Source organism: Saimiri boliviensis, chromosome 11 (assembly GCF_048565385.1).
Source record: "Saimiri boliviensis isolate mSaiBol1 chromosome 11, mSaiBol1.pri, whole genome shotgun sequence".
NCBI classification, from domain to species: domain Eukaryota; kingdom Metazoa; phylum Chordata; class Mammalia; order Primates; family Cebidae; genus Saimiri; species Saimiri boliviensis.
The window spans coordinates 44,953,403-44,967,521 of record NC_133459.1 but is presented as its reverse complement, the minus strand read 5'-3'; positions in this window follow the sequence as shown (position 1 = coordinate 44,967,521).

The following is a 14,119-nucleotide window of genomic DNA, read 5'->3' as shown; positions in this document are numbered from 1 at the left end:
ACACCACACACACACACACCACACACACACACACACACACACAAAACACTGCTTGGCCAGGTGCAGTGGCTCACGCCTGTAATCCCAGCACTTTGCGAGGCCAAGGTGGGAGGATCATCAGGTCAGGAGTTCGAGACCATCTTGGCCAACATGGTGAAACCCCGTCTCTACTAAAAATACAAAAATTAGCAGGGCACTGTGGCACGTGCCTGTAATCCCAGCTACTCAGGAGGCCAAGGCAGGAAAATTGCTTTAACCTGGGAGGCAGAGGTTGCAGGAGTTGAGATTCCACCATTGTACTCTAGCCTGGGCGACAGAACAAGACTCTATCTTGGAAAAAAAAAAAAAGAAATAAACACTGCTCTCATTTTTATCTTTGGAAATCAGTTATCATGCTTTCTTAAATTTTGGGGTATATGTGGTTTTATTGTACATGATTAATATTATACCACATAGACAGTTTTGTATCTTGCTTTAATTAAATTTATTTATTCAAGGAGTCTCACTCTGTCACCCAGGCTAGAGTATAGTGGCATGATCTCAGCCCACTGCAACCTCTGTTTCCTGGGCTCAAGCGATCTTCCTGAGTAGTTGGGACTATAGGCATACACCATCACTCCCAGCTAATTTTTGTATTTTTTAACGGAGATGGGGTTTTGCCATATTGCCTAGGCTGGTCTCTAACTCCTGGGCTCAAGTGTTCCTCCACCTGGGTCTCCCAAAGTGCTGAGATTATAGGTATGAGCCATCCCACTCGAGGTTTGGCCTATTTTACCAAACTCTTATCCTTAGATGTACAGATTGTTTCTAATTTTTGCTATTATAAAAATACTATGATGAAAATCTTTATGCATAAATCTGTCAATATTTTGGCTTACATTCTTTCCTTCTTTTTTTGAAATTGGGTCTTATTCTGTTGACCAGGCAGGAGTGCAGTGGCTATTCACAGGTAAAGTCATAGCACATTATATCCTTGAACTCCTGGGCTCCAGCGATCCTCCTGGCTCAGCCTCCCAAGTAGCTGGGACTATAGGTGCATGCCACCATGCCTGGCTTGTATTATTTCCTTACAGTTTTTTCTGGAGGTGGAATTACTGGGTCAGAGGATCAAAATATTTTTAAGTATCTTGATATATATTGCCAAAATTCTTTCAGAAAGGTTGTGCCAATTACATGCCATCACCCTGATATTAATGTATCTGTCTTATAACATAGCAGCACTGAGTATTAACATTTAAAAAATCCTTGGCTGGGTGCAGTGGCTCATGCCTGTAATCTCAGCACCTTCGGAGGCCAAGGCAGGAAGATCACTTGATGCCAGGAGTTCAAGACCAGCCTAGGCAACATAGCGAGACACCGTCTCTACCAAAAAAAAAAAAAAAAAATTAGCTAGGTACGGTGGTACATGCCTGTAGTCCCAGCTACTAAGGGAGGCTGAGGTGGGGGGATCATTTGAGCCAAAGAGTTCAAGGCCACAGTAAGCTACGATTGTGCCACTGTACTCTGAGTGACAGAGTGAGACCCTGCCAAAAAAACACTCTTGTAAGGCAGGTGTGGTGGCTCACGTCTGTAATTCTAGCACTTTGGGTGGCCAAGGCAGGAGGATCACAAGGTCAAGAGATCGAGACCATGCTGGCCAACATGGCGAAACCCCATCTTTACTAAAAATACAAAAATTAGCTGGGTGTGGTGGTGCATGCCTGTAGTCCCAGTCACTCAGGAGGCTGAGGCAGGAGAATTGATCGAACCAAGGAGGCAGAGATTGCAGTGAGCTGAGATTACATCACTGCACTCCAGCCTGGGTACAGAGCAAGACTCTATTTAAAAAACAAAAAAAAACCCCAAAACCTTGAAAATTTGGTAAGTGAATAAGTGAATCATTACCTTTTGGTGTTCAGTAGTTTCTTTGAGGACCAAGAGGCATAGTTTCATCAGGTCAGTCCAATCTGACTGGTGAACTCCTCTACTAATCAGAGTGTCTCCTTAACTACATTGATGTGGTTTGGCCATTATTGTTTTTTACCCTCCTGGGAGTCTCTCCTCCTTTTGGTTACGGTCTCCCCATTTTCCTTCGCAAGGTTCCCTTTGGGAACATTTTGCAAGATTCCCTTTGGGGAACACTCCTCCCCATGTTGGTCCATGTGTTCCAAATGGGCCTAGTCTACCCCTGAGTTCCAGGGATGGGCATTGAATGGCCATCATGACAGAAATTGGTTTAGAGATGAGCATTTCACCCAAGAGGCAATGAGTGCCTTTTGCTGGAATAAATGGGAAAGAAGCCCTCTTTCCTATTACAGGGTTGAGGATAGGGAACTGAAGCTGAAGAATGAAGGCCTGGAGCTGGCTGTTGCTGTCTTTGTCATTCAAGGGGAGAGCCCAATTGAGATGGAAGTCAACATTAGTTAAGAGATGCCTTTGATGGGCCGGGCGCTGTGGCTCAAGGCTGTAATCCCAGCACTTTGGGAGGCTGAGGCAGGTGGATCACGAGGTCAGGAGATGGAGACCATCCTGGTCAACATGGTGAAACCCTGTCTCTACTAAAAATACAAAAAATTAGCTGGGCATGGTGGCACATGCCTGTAATCCCAGCTACTCAGGAGGCTGAGGCAGGAGAATTGCCTGAACCCAGGAGGCGGAGGTTGTGGTGAGCCGAGATCGTGCCTTTGCACTCCAGCCTGGGTAACAAGAGCGAAACTCCGTCTCAAAAAAAAAAAAAAAAAAAAAAGAGATGACTTGGATGAAAATTTCTGGAAAAAAAATGCCAAGAAATGGAGAAGATACATACCTGGAGATTTTTTTGAGCTCCTGGGTTCAGCTGCCTGGGTCTTCTGTTAATGAGGCAACAAATCCACCCTTTTAAAAAGCCAGTTTGAGCTAGGTTTCTATTATATGGAACTGAAAAAGTCCTATAGTTTTGCATGCTGTTCAGAAAAGGCAAATGTGCTTAATTTGTTACAGAATCATAGGTTCTAAAAGTTGAAGAATCTTTACCACCTTCTTCTTCCATGTTTTATACACAGACCCACATGGATTTTAGTGAGATATCAGTCCAGGCTTTGCTCACTTTGACAGTGAGTACATCCAAGAATGGAGTACTGACTGTCTTAAGAGGTCATCTGTACCATCATCGGAGAGTTAGCGCTGAAGGAGAGATTTTTGTTTTCTCATTAACTGGAAGAACTAAATAAACTATCCCCCATGCCCCCAAATAAAGACAAAGAATAAGAATAACCTAATCTGATGAACGAACTAATTTGGACAAATTATTGGCTATGTAAAAAGAGAGACTAAGTTTAGGGGCAGGACAGAGCTACATGATTTGAATAAGAAAATGAGGTTTTTGTTTGCTTGTTTGTTTTTGCTTTTGAGAATCTGAGGATCAGGAAGAGCGGGCTGGAGAAAAAGGAGGAGAGAAAGGAAAGTCAAAAACAACATGGCATGGCAGAAAAGTAATGACAAGAATTTAGTACTAAATTTGGGGAGTTTCCTGTGGCTATACTAAATCTCATGACAGTAAAGTTTGGTTAACAAATGCCACTGGTGAATGACTTGTTTTCTGTGTGTGTGTGTGTGTGTGTGTGTGTGTGTGTGTGTGTGTGTGTGTGTCTTACTTATAGAGAGGATTGAGAACCAGGTGCAGGACAGGGATAATACATGTGGCATGTGTGGTGATCTACAAGCTAAATTCAGAGAGTGGAAGCAGAAACTTAGAGGCAGAGGTGATCATGACAATGTAATTGTCCTGGAGATTTTCTGTAATCTCTGGGAATATTTTGGGGAATCTTTGGGAATGAGCGCTTGAGCCAGTCTTATCTAGTCTTTAAGGGGCAGAGAGATCCCCAGCTAACAACTGGATCATACTCAAAATCCAGTCTTATAATTATAATTTTATCTTATATTAAGACAAAATTAGCCACTCTAAAGCTTTCCTATGATCAAAGGTATTTGCCTTTGAGGGCCATGGAGAATCTCCTCCCTTTGCTCCGCATGACTGTAACTTTATCATCTGACTTTGGAGTCAGAACCAAGTAAGAATCTGGGACAAACCAAGTTTGTCCCTGACTACATGACCATGGAATTTATAATCTAGTGGAAGGAGACTGAAAATAAATGAATAAAATACGTAGCATTACAAATGGAGATAAGTGCTATGGAGATAAAGCAGGTAACAGGGAGACAAAATAGGTAAGGAGAGTGCCATGGGGATTATTTGCCATTAAATTAAATTAATTATTTATTTATTGAGACAGAGTCTCACTTTGTGGCCTAAGCTGGCGTACAGTGGTGCCATCTCAGCTCACTGAAACCTCTGCCTCCCAGGCTCAAGCAATTCTCCTGCCTCAGCCTCCCTAGTAACTGGGATTACAGGCACCCACCGCCACACCTGGCTAATTTTTGTATTTTTAGTAGAGATGTTGGTCAGGCTGGTCTTGAACTCCTGACCTCAGGTGATCCACCCACCTGGGACTCTCAAAGTGCTGGGATTACAGATGTGAGCCACCATGCCTGGCCTATTTGCCATTTTATATAGAGTGGATGGGAAGCTTCATTGATAAGGCAATATCTGAACAGAGATCTACAAGAAGGGAGGAAGTAAGCCCTGCCTATACTTGAGGGAAGAATGTTTCAGGCATGGGGTAGAGCAATTGTAAAGGCTCTCAAGTAAGAGTACATAAGGTGTGTTTAGCCAAAAGGAAACCAATGACTGAAACAAAATAAATTTTCCATCACCAAGCCTCAGGTTCTCATTTATAAACTGTAGATGATGATAGTACTTACATCACAGAGTGGATGTGATGAATCAATGTGACAATTAGCATAGTGCTCACACCTTGTAATCTATTATTATTATTATTATTTTTTTTTTTTTTTTTTTTTGAGACAGGATCTCTCTCTGTTACCCAGGCTGGAGTGAATGGCACAATCTCGGCTCACTGCAACCTCTGCCTCCCGGGTTCAAGGTATTCTCCTGCCTCAGCCTCCTGAGTAGCTGTGATTACATGCATGTGCCACCATGCCTGGCTAATTTTTTGTATTTTTAGTAAAGACAAGGTGTCACCATGTTGGTCAGGCTGGTCTTGAACTCCTGATCTTGTGATTCACCCGCCTTCCAAACTGCTGGGATTACAGGTATGGGTCACCTCCCCCCACCCCCCACCATAATCTATTGTTATTGAGATGACAGCTTAGTCTTCAACCTTGTCAACCATTCTTTTTTGATAATGATTTGTTATTCTCCCTCCATCCCAGTTCTGTTTCTCTGATTCATGCTCTTTTAGCCTATAATCTTTCTACTGCACTTTGTTAATCGGTCACTAAATGTACCAGCACCTACTTAATATATTGCTACATACTAGGTTTGTAGGACTTTCTTAAGATGCTCACTGTCCCATGGGGGAGAGAACAGCTGTACATTGGTAGCCACTGTATAAAGCAGAGCAGGCCCAAGAGAATAACAAGTACAATGCTCTGGGAGTTTAGAGGTGAGCTCATGGAAGGCTTTCTGGAAGAGGTGGCACTTGAACTGACCTTTAAGGATAGATGAAGATAAGGCAGAGAGGGCATTCCAGGAAGAAGGAAAGGTGTGAGACGTTAGCATGCCCAAGTCACCAGTAGGGAGGGGGAAACTGCCTGATACAGTACAAGCATGGTGTGTTGGAAGGGAAGAATTGGGGAGCAGATTCTAAAGTGACTTAATTAAGCTGGGGAGTTTGACTGTGTTCTGAGAATGATAGAAAGCCACTGGACACTTTTAGGCAGGGAGTGATACAGTCACAATGTTTTCAAATGAATTCTCTCACTGCGGTGGAAGACAGCTTAGAGTCAGCAGGGATGGGGGTGGGGAGGAGTGAGATGGGGTGACCCAGGAAGCTAACAGCTATCATCCTGAGTACTGATGAAGCCTTAGGAATGGAAATCGAGTGGAGTGATGACAGAAATGCAGAGAGAAGGCCAGGCGTGGTGGCTCATGCCTGTAATCCCAGCACTTTGGGAGGCTGAGGTGGGCAGATCATGAGGTCAAGAGACTAAGACAATCCTGGCCAACATGATGAAACCCCTTCTCTACTAAAAAATACAAAAATTAGCTGGGTGTGCCGGTGCGTGCCTGTAGTCCCAGCTACTCAGGAGGCTGAGGCAGGAGAATGGCTTAAACCTGGGAGGCGGAGGTTGCAGTGAGCCGAGATTGTGCCACTGCACTTCAGCCTGGTGACAGAGTAAGACTTTATCTCAAAAAAAAAAAAAAAAAAAAAAAAAAAAGAGAGAGAGAGAAAGAAATGCAGGAAGAAATAAAGGATGTGCTACCTGCCCCCTAAGAATTATCAGGGAGCATATAGGAATTGCCCAAATATGATTGTAATAAAACTGTGCTGTTAACTCTTCTTAAATTGGGCTTTGGGTGGTTGAGGTCAGCTATTTTCAGTCCCACTCCATGGAAATACTTTTCAGAAGGGAAGATGGGGGGAATAACATGTGTTTGGCCTGGGCACCTTCTTGTTTTGGCATCTGATAACTGCACAAAGCTTCAGCACCTTTGGGCACGTTAGCCATCACCCAGACCTTCAAGGACCAACTTTCTGAACAGGGATTTCTCTTGGAGTCCCTGCTTAGAGTCTTTGCTGACTCTAAGCTCTCCTCCTCCACTGCAGCAAGAAGAGCTTGAACTGAGAGATGGAGAATTGAGTTTTGGCCCTGGGAATATAAGGTTTAAATTGAATAAACCTATGACTTACACATAATCATTCTGAAAGGCTGTTTTGACTTTCTAAATGGTCCATCCAGTTGAAGAAATTAAAAATCATCCCCAATTTTTAAATTTCTTCAGTGGAAATTTTTTAATGCTCAGTGGATCTGCTGAGCCACTATTCCTTTTAGAGAGGAAAGCTCATCTATGGTCAGGTGCAGTGGCTCAAGTCTTGCAATCCCAGTACTTTGAGAGGCTGAGGTGGGCAGATAGCTTGAGCTTATGAGTTTGAGACCACCCTGGGTAACATGGCAAAACCCTGTCTCTACAAAAAATGTGAAAATTAGCTGGGTGTGGTGGCACATGCCTGTAATCCCAGCTACTTGGGAGGCTGAGGTGGGAAGATGGCTTGAGCCCAGGAGGCAGAAGCTGTAATGAGGTGAGATCATACCACTGGGCGATAGAGCCAGACCATGCTTCAAAATAAATAAATAAATAGGAACGCCAATGCAAACCTCAGGCCCTGGGATTTATGATTCTAGTTGGCTGAATCCATAGCAGCAACATCAGGAGGATTGAGGGGCTTTGGCCTTGAGTATGGGTGACTGTTCATCACTTCTTGTATCATTTTCCTATTGACAGATAGAATCCTGTGGGCAGACTTTGGAATGGAGGGAATTACAGGGAAGTGGGGGACAAGAGACAATTATCATAATAGTCCAGCTGAGCATTTTTTTAAGCTTTGAGTGTTTTTGTTCACATTAGCTAATTAACTGACAGTTTGTCCAAGTGGAGTTGAGGGATGGTAGGAAACAGGGAACTCATGCCTGCTCACGCTTCCAGGGTCTGGAGGGGATTTACAACGTGACTGCAGTACCAGGGCCAGAGTGTGTGTTTGGACAAGGGCTAATGGACAGAAGCTAATTGACAGGCACTTGGGCCTGTGTGCATGATGGTCAGCTGGTTTGTCCACAACAGTGTGATAAATACCCCATTCAGTTCAGAGGCAGTCACAGCTCAGACCCAGTCAGACTCTGTTACTGATCTGATAACAAGTGCACAGGCTATTAGCTACTTTACCACAGATGTCTTCTCTGGAGAACTGTCTCTGTGTCCAGGAGACTGAATGAGATTCTTCATGGTCAGAAATGTTGCATACATTTTTTTTTTTTTTTTTGAGACAGAGTTTCACTCTGTCACCCAGGCTGGAGTGCAGTGGCACAATCTCAGCTCACTGAAACCTCCATCTCCTGGGTTCAAGCGATTCTCCTGTCAGCCTCCGGGAGTAGCTGGGATTACATGCACGTACCACCATGCTCTGCTAATTTTTGTATTTTTAGTAGAGATGGGGTTTCACCATGTTGGCCAGGCTGACAATTTTTTTTTTTTTTCAGACAGAGTCTTGCTCTGTCACCAGGCACCAGGCTGGAGTGCAGTGGCACAATCTCAGCTCACTGCAACCTCCACCTCCCAGGTTCAAGCAATTCTCCTGCCTCAGCCTCCCGAGTAGCTAGGACTATAGGCATGTGCCACCACGCCCAGATAATTTTTGTATTTTTTTTTTAGTAGAGATGGGGTTTCACTACGTTGGCCAGGATGGTCTCAATTTCTTGACCTTGTGATCCACCCGCCTCGGCCTCCTAAAGTGCTGGGATTACAGGTGTGAGCCACCGCGCCCGGCCTGACAATTTTTCTTTAAACAGGAAATTTTCGCATCAAAATCCAGCCAGCAATGAATTTCTATTATTCGCTATGTTCTAAAAGAAAACCCAGGAAGAACATGCACATTTATAGAAACGTATATTCCAGCACAGCTGATAATAACTCAGTGTAGGCATCTATAGTTTCACATTTTAAGATACACTTTTTACAACTTACATAAGTAAAATTTACTCTTTTTCACGTACATTACTATGGGTCTAAACCAGGGGTCAACAAACTTTTACTGACAAGAGCCAGATAGTAAATATTTTAGGCCTTGTGGACATACAATCTCTGTTATAAATACTCAGCTCTGCCAGACCTCCACAGACAATACATAAATGAATGAGCATGACTTACTTATGGATATTGAAATTTGAATTTATATAATTTTCACAAGCTATTATGCTTCTTGAGATTTTTTTTCTCAATCATTAAAAAATGTAGATGTACCCTTAAACATTAAAATTTTTAAAAAACAAAACAATGCCTAACTGCTCTTCTTGGATCTTCACACACACCCACAAACACAAACACATGAATTAAATAAATAATAAAGAAAAAAAAATAAAACAAATTAGGCTGGGCACCGTGGCTCACACCTGTAGTCCCAGCACTTTGGGAGGCCAAGGTAGGCAGACAGCACAAGGGATGGTAGGAAATAGGGAACTCAAGGAGTTCAAGACCAGTCTGGGCAACTTGACAAAACCCTTCTCTACAAAAACAACCAAAAATACAAAAATTAGCTGGGTGTGATGGCATGTGCTTGTAGCCATAGCTATTCAAGATGCTGAAGAGGGAGGATCACCTGAACCTTGGTGGGCTGAGGCTGCATTGAGTTGAGACTGTGCCACTGCATTCCAGCCTCGGTGACAGAGACCTTGTTTCAAAAAAAAAAGAAAGATAAAGGAAACAAAACTTGTGGATCAGCATTCTCGGCACTGGCTATTCAGAGATGTAAACCCTATATTCGACTCTGCAGAATTTCCTATTTTTGTTGGTTTGTTTGTTTCTTTTTTGAGACAGGGTCTCCTCTGTCACCCAGGCTGGAGTGCACGGTATGATAACAGCTCACTGTAGCCTTGAATGCCTGGGCTCAAGTGATTCTCCTACCTCAGCCTCTTGAGTAGCTGGGACTACGGGTACATGGCACCACCCACAGCTAATTTTTTGTATATTTTGTAGAGTTGGGTTTTGCCATGTTACCCAGAGTGGTCTCCATCTCCTGGGTTCAAGAGATTCTCCTGCCTTGGTCTCCCAAAGTGCAAGAATTACAGGCATGAGCCACCATGCCTGGGCAGAATTTACTTTCTAGATGGAGATACAGGCATTGAACAAAAAACATAAGTAAAATTATTTTAGATTGTGATACATGCTAGTAAGGCATTAAAATATGAATAAAAGTTGATGTGGAGAGGGCTTCTTTGGCTAGTACTATAAGGGAAGGCCATTTTGAGGAGCTGAAATTTGAGCTGAGAACTAAATGAAGAGAAAGAGATGGTTATGTGAAGATCTGGGGGAAAGAACATTCTAGTAGAGGGAAAGCAGTTACCTATAAAGAAACTGAGCCTATTAGAACCTGACAGATAAAAGGCTGAAGCAAGGCCAGGCACGGTGGCTCATGCCTGTAATTCCAGCACTTTGGGAGGCCGAGGCGGGTGGATCACGAGGTCAAGAGATCGAGACCATCCTGGTCAACATGGTGAAACCCCGTCTCGACTAAAAATACAAAACATTAGCTGGGCATAGTGGCGCGTGCCTGTAATCCCAGCTACTGAGGAGGCTGAGGCAGGAGAATTGCCTGAACCCAGGAGGCGGAGGTTGCGGTGAGCAGAGATCGCGCCATTGCACTCCAGCCTGGGTAACAAGAGTGAAACTCCGTCTCAAAAAAAAAAAAAAAGAGATCGAGACCGTCCTGGTCAACATAGTCAAACCCCATCTCTACTAAAAATACAAAAATTAGCTGGGCATGGTGGCGCGTGCCTGTAATCCCAGCTACTCAGGAGGCTGAGGCAGGACAATTGCCTGAACCCAGGAGGCAGAGGTTGCAGTGAGCCGAGATCTCGCCACTGCACTCCAGCCTGGGAAACAAGAGCGAAACTCCGTCTAATAATAAAAAAAAAAAAAAAAAAAAAGGCTGAAGCAAATGTGAAGGAACGGTTGTATGTTAGGAGTGAGGGTTAAAAGGAGATAAGGTGAGAGACAGGGAACCTTCACAATGAGTCTTCCACTTATCTCTGTTCCTCATTCCCTCAGTTCTGTTCTCATACTTTCCTTTTCTTTTGAGACAGGTCTTGCTCTGTCACCTAGGCTGGAGTGCAGTGGCATGACTATGGCTTACTGCAGCCTTAACCTCCCAGGCTCAAGTGATCCTCCTACCTCAGCCTCCCAAATAGCGAGGACTGCAGATGTGTGCCACCATGTATGGTTAATTTTTTTACTTTTTTGTGGAGTCGGGGTCTTGCTATGTTGCCAGGGCTGGTCTCTACCGCTGGGCTCAAGCGATCTGCCTGGCTTAGCCTTCCAAAGTGCTGGGATTACAGGCATGTACAACTGTGCTCAACAGATTCTGAACTTTTCTGTTCTCCAAACAAGCTGTTCTTTTTTATACTCATGAGTTTTGCATAGGCCTCAGCTGGTATGTGTGGTTGTAACCACTGTCTCCTTCTTCCTTTCAGTAATAGAACTGGGAATGAGTCTGGTTCTTGCTAACATTGTTTGAGCACCTCCACTCAGCTGTTCCTGGACTACCCCTTTATTTGTCTTTTTTTTTTCTATTTTTAGTAGAGACGGGGTTTCAGCATGTTGACCAGGATGGTCTCGATCTCTTGACCTTGTGATCCACCCGCCTCGGCCTCCCAAAGTGCTGGGATTACAGGCTTGAGCCACCGCGCCCGGCCCCTATTTGTCTTAAGCTGGTTTTCTGTCACTTGTAACTGCAAACTCATGCTATTACAACAGTAATACTGGACCATATGGAAGACTCAAGCCTGAAGTTGTCCCTTTACAGCTTCAGTAATTTTGCTCAATCTCAGTAAAAGATAGTATTGCATGGGGAGTAAGCATAGGCCATGAGAAGATCTCCATTAAATGAGAGACATTCATAATGTTTATGAAAAACTCTTCCAGGATTGCTTCTTTAGTGTTTTAACTTGGCATTATCAGGGCTGACCCAGGGCACCAATTTAGAAGTCAGCTTAAAATCTAGAAGGAAGTCAATTTTCTTATTCCTTTGAACCCTTTTGAGAGTTCAATGCCTTGGTAGTTTTGGTGAGCTACTTGGTTGAAGCTTATCCTAGCAATTGCTAACCCACATGGATGTTTGGAGGGCATCAGGATAAGGTATATGTTAGAAAAGTGAAGAAGGGTGAAAGTCTGTAGTTTTCGTTAGCACAAAACTGATAGTGAGGTACAACACTATTTAACAAAATAGAGTTCCTGGCTGGGCACGGCAGCTCATGCCTATAATCCCGGTACTTTGGGAGGCTGAGGCGGGTAGATCACTTGAGGTCAGGAGTTCAAGACCAGCCTGGCCAACATGGTGAAATCCCATCTCTAATAAAAATACAAAAATTAGCTGGGCGTTATGGCAGGTACCTGTAGTCCCAGCTACAGGCTGAGGCAGGAGAATCATTTGAACCTCAGAGTCGGGGATGCAGTGAGCTGAGATCACGCCACTGCACTCCAGCACCTGGGCAACAGAGTGAGACTCCATCTCAAAAAGTGAAATAAAATCAAATAAAAAGAAAAAACAGAGCTCCTGCTTCAAAAGTAGGAAATCACAGGTAAGTTCTGAGAAAGCAGGAGTGTCAGGTGCTCTATTACCCTCCTTCCACCCCCTGGCCATTTGTTTCCTAGTGCTAGGCTGGTTGCTTCTAGTAGAGGCCACTATAGGTCTGTGAGGGTATGGATGCTTTCTCGTCACTGATATATTCAGGGCACTGAGAGTGAGGCTCTGAGGCAGCCGTAGCAGGAAGCTCCTGACTGTCTTGAATGCCATGCTCATGGTGGCATTTGACTGTGTGGTCCATGGCAGATCATTATGACCCCAACCATGAGTATAGAATTGGAGAGAGGAAGGATGGGCAGGAAAGGTATATGTTAGAAAAGGTATATGTTGGATTACACCCAAGCCAAATGTGTGTGTGTGTGTGTGTGTGTGTGTGTGTGTGTGTGTGTGTTTGTGAGAAAAGTTGGAGGGGAGGGGAGCTGTCCCTAAAAAAAATACTGCAGGTGTCCCAAGGGAGAGAACTAGAGCCTCCTCCAAAGGAGATATCTTCAAGACCTGATTGATGAGGTTGTAGAGAACATTTGACATTTTTGGCTGCCTAGCATCTGAATAAACACTCTTCCCATTTTGGAGGACTGCCAAATCAGATGGGAGGCAGGGCCCATAAACTCTGACATGATAATTGAGTATGTTGCCAGAAGATGCAAGAATAAAATAAAGTGAAATTTTTAGAATTTTGGGCTGCCTATTAAGTTCAAAATCTCTAATTGGAGGTATAATGTATAGACTGAAAATGGGTGAGGAAAGTCATAGTGACTGACCAAAATAATTTACCTCTGATGGCAGAACCCATGAGAAAAGCTGCATCCCTGCTTCTGTCGCATTTGGTCAGCATTAGGGTTCAAGAGGAAGCCCTCTCCCAGGTACTACTCTAGGATCTCCGGGGAACACAGAGAAAACTGGACAGTGGTTCAGAGGGCAAAGGGAACTTAGGATTCTTAGGCTGCAAGTAATAGAATGTAGTTGAAGCCTCCTTAGATAAACAATAAATTTATATAAGCACCCCCATTAGACATCAAAAAGAGAGACTCCTGCCCTGGGCCGCATGTCTAGAGGGCCCTGCTTTAGCTCTTCCCTGAGCCAACCTCTCCTCATAGGATGAGAAATCCATATGGCCAATGGCTTCTCCACCCAGAATAAGTATTCCTCTTATCTCACCTCCCTCTTCTCAACTACGCCCATTGTCCTGAGTCCTGGAATTCTCTGCCCAAATGGACTTTAGCCTGTTTCTAGGAACTGCATGGGCTTTTTCCCTGAATCTGTTCTCCTAAGAACAGCATTGTCAGTATCAGTACCTTTAGACCCAAGAAGTGGTTAAGGGACAGCTATTTGTAAGGAGATTGCTATGGTTTATATGTGGTTTATTCCCATCAAAACTCATGTTAAAAATTGATCCCCAACGTGGCAGTGTTGGGAGGAAGGGACTAGTGGGAGGCGTTTGGGTCATGGAGGAGGATTGGTCACAGATAGATTAATGCCCTCCTATAGGGGTGAGTGAGTTCTTGATCTCATGGGAATAGAGAAGTTAAAAGAGCCTTGTTTCCTTAGTTTCTTTCTCTTGCTTCCTCTCTCACTATGTGATCTCTGTACATGCCAGCTGCCCTTCCATGCTGCACCATGAATGGAAGCAGCATGAGGCTCTCACCAGATGTGGCTGCTCAATTTTAGACTTTTCCAGCCAACAGAATCATTAGTCAAAATAAGCACCTTTAGCCGGGCGCGGTGGCTCAAGCCTGTAATCCCAGCACTTTGGGAGGCCAAGGCAGGTGGATCACGAGGTCAAGAGATCGAGACCGTCCTGGTCAACATGGTGAAACCCCGTCTCTACTAAAAATACAAAAAATTAGCTGGGCATGGTGGCACATGCCTGTAATCCCAGCTACTCAGGAGACTGAGGCAGGAGAACTGCCTGAACCCAGGAGGCGGAGGTTGCGGTGAGCCGAGAT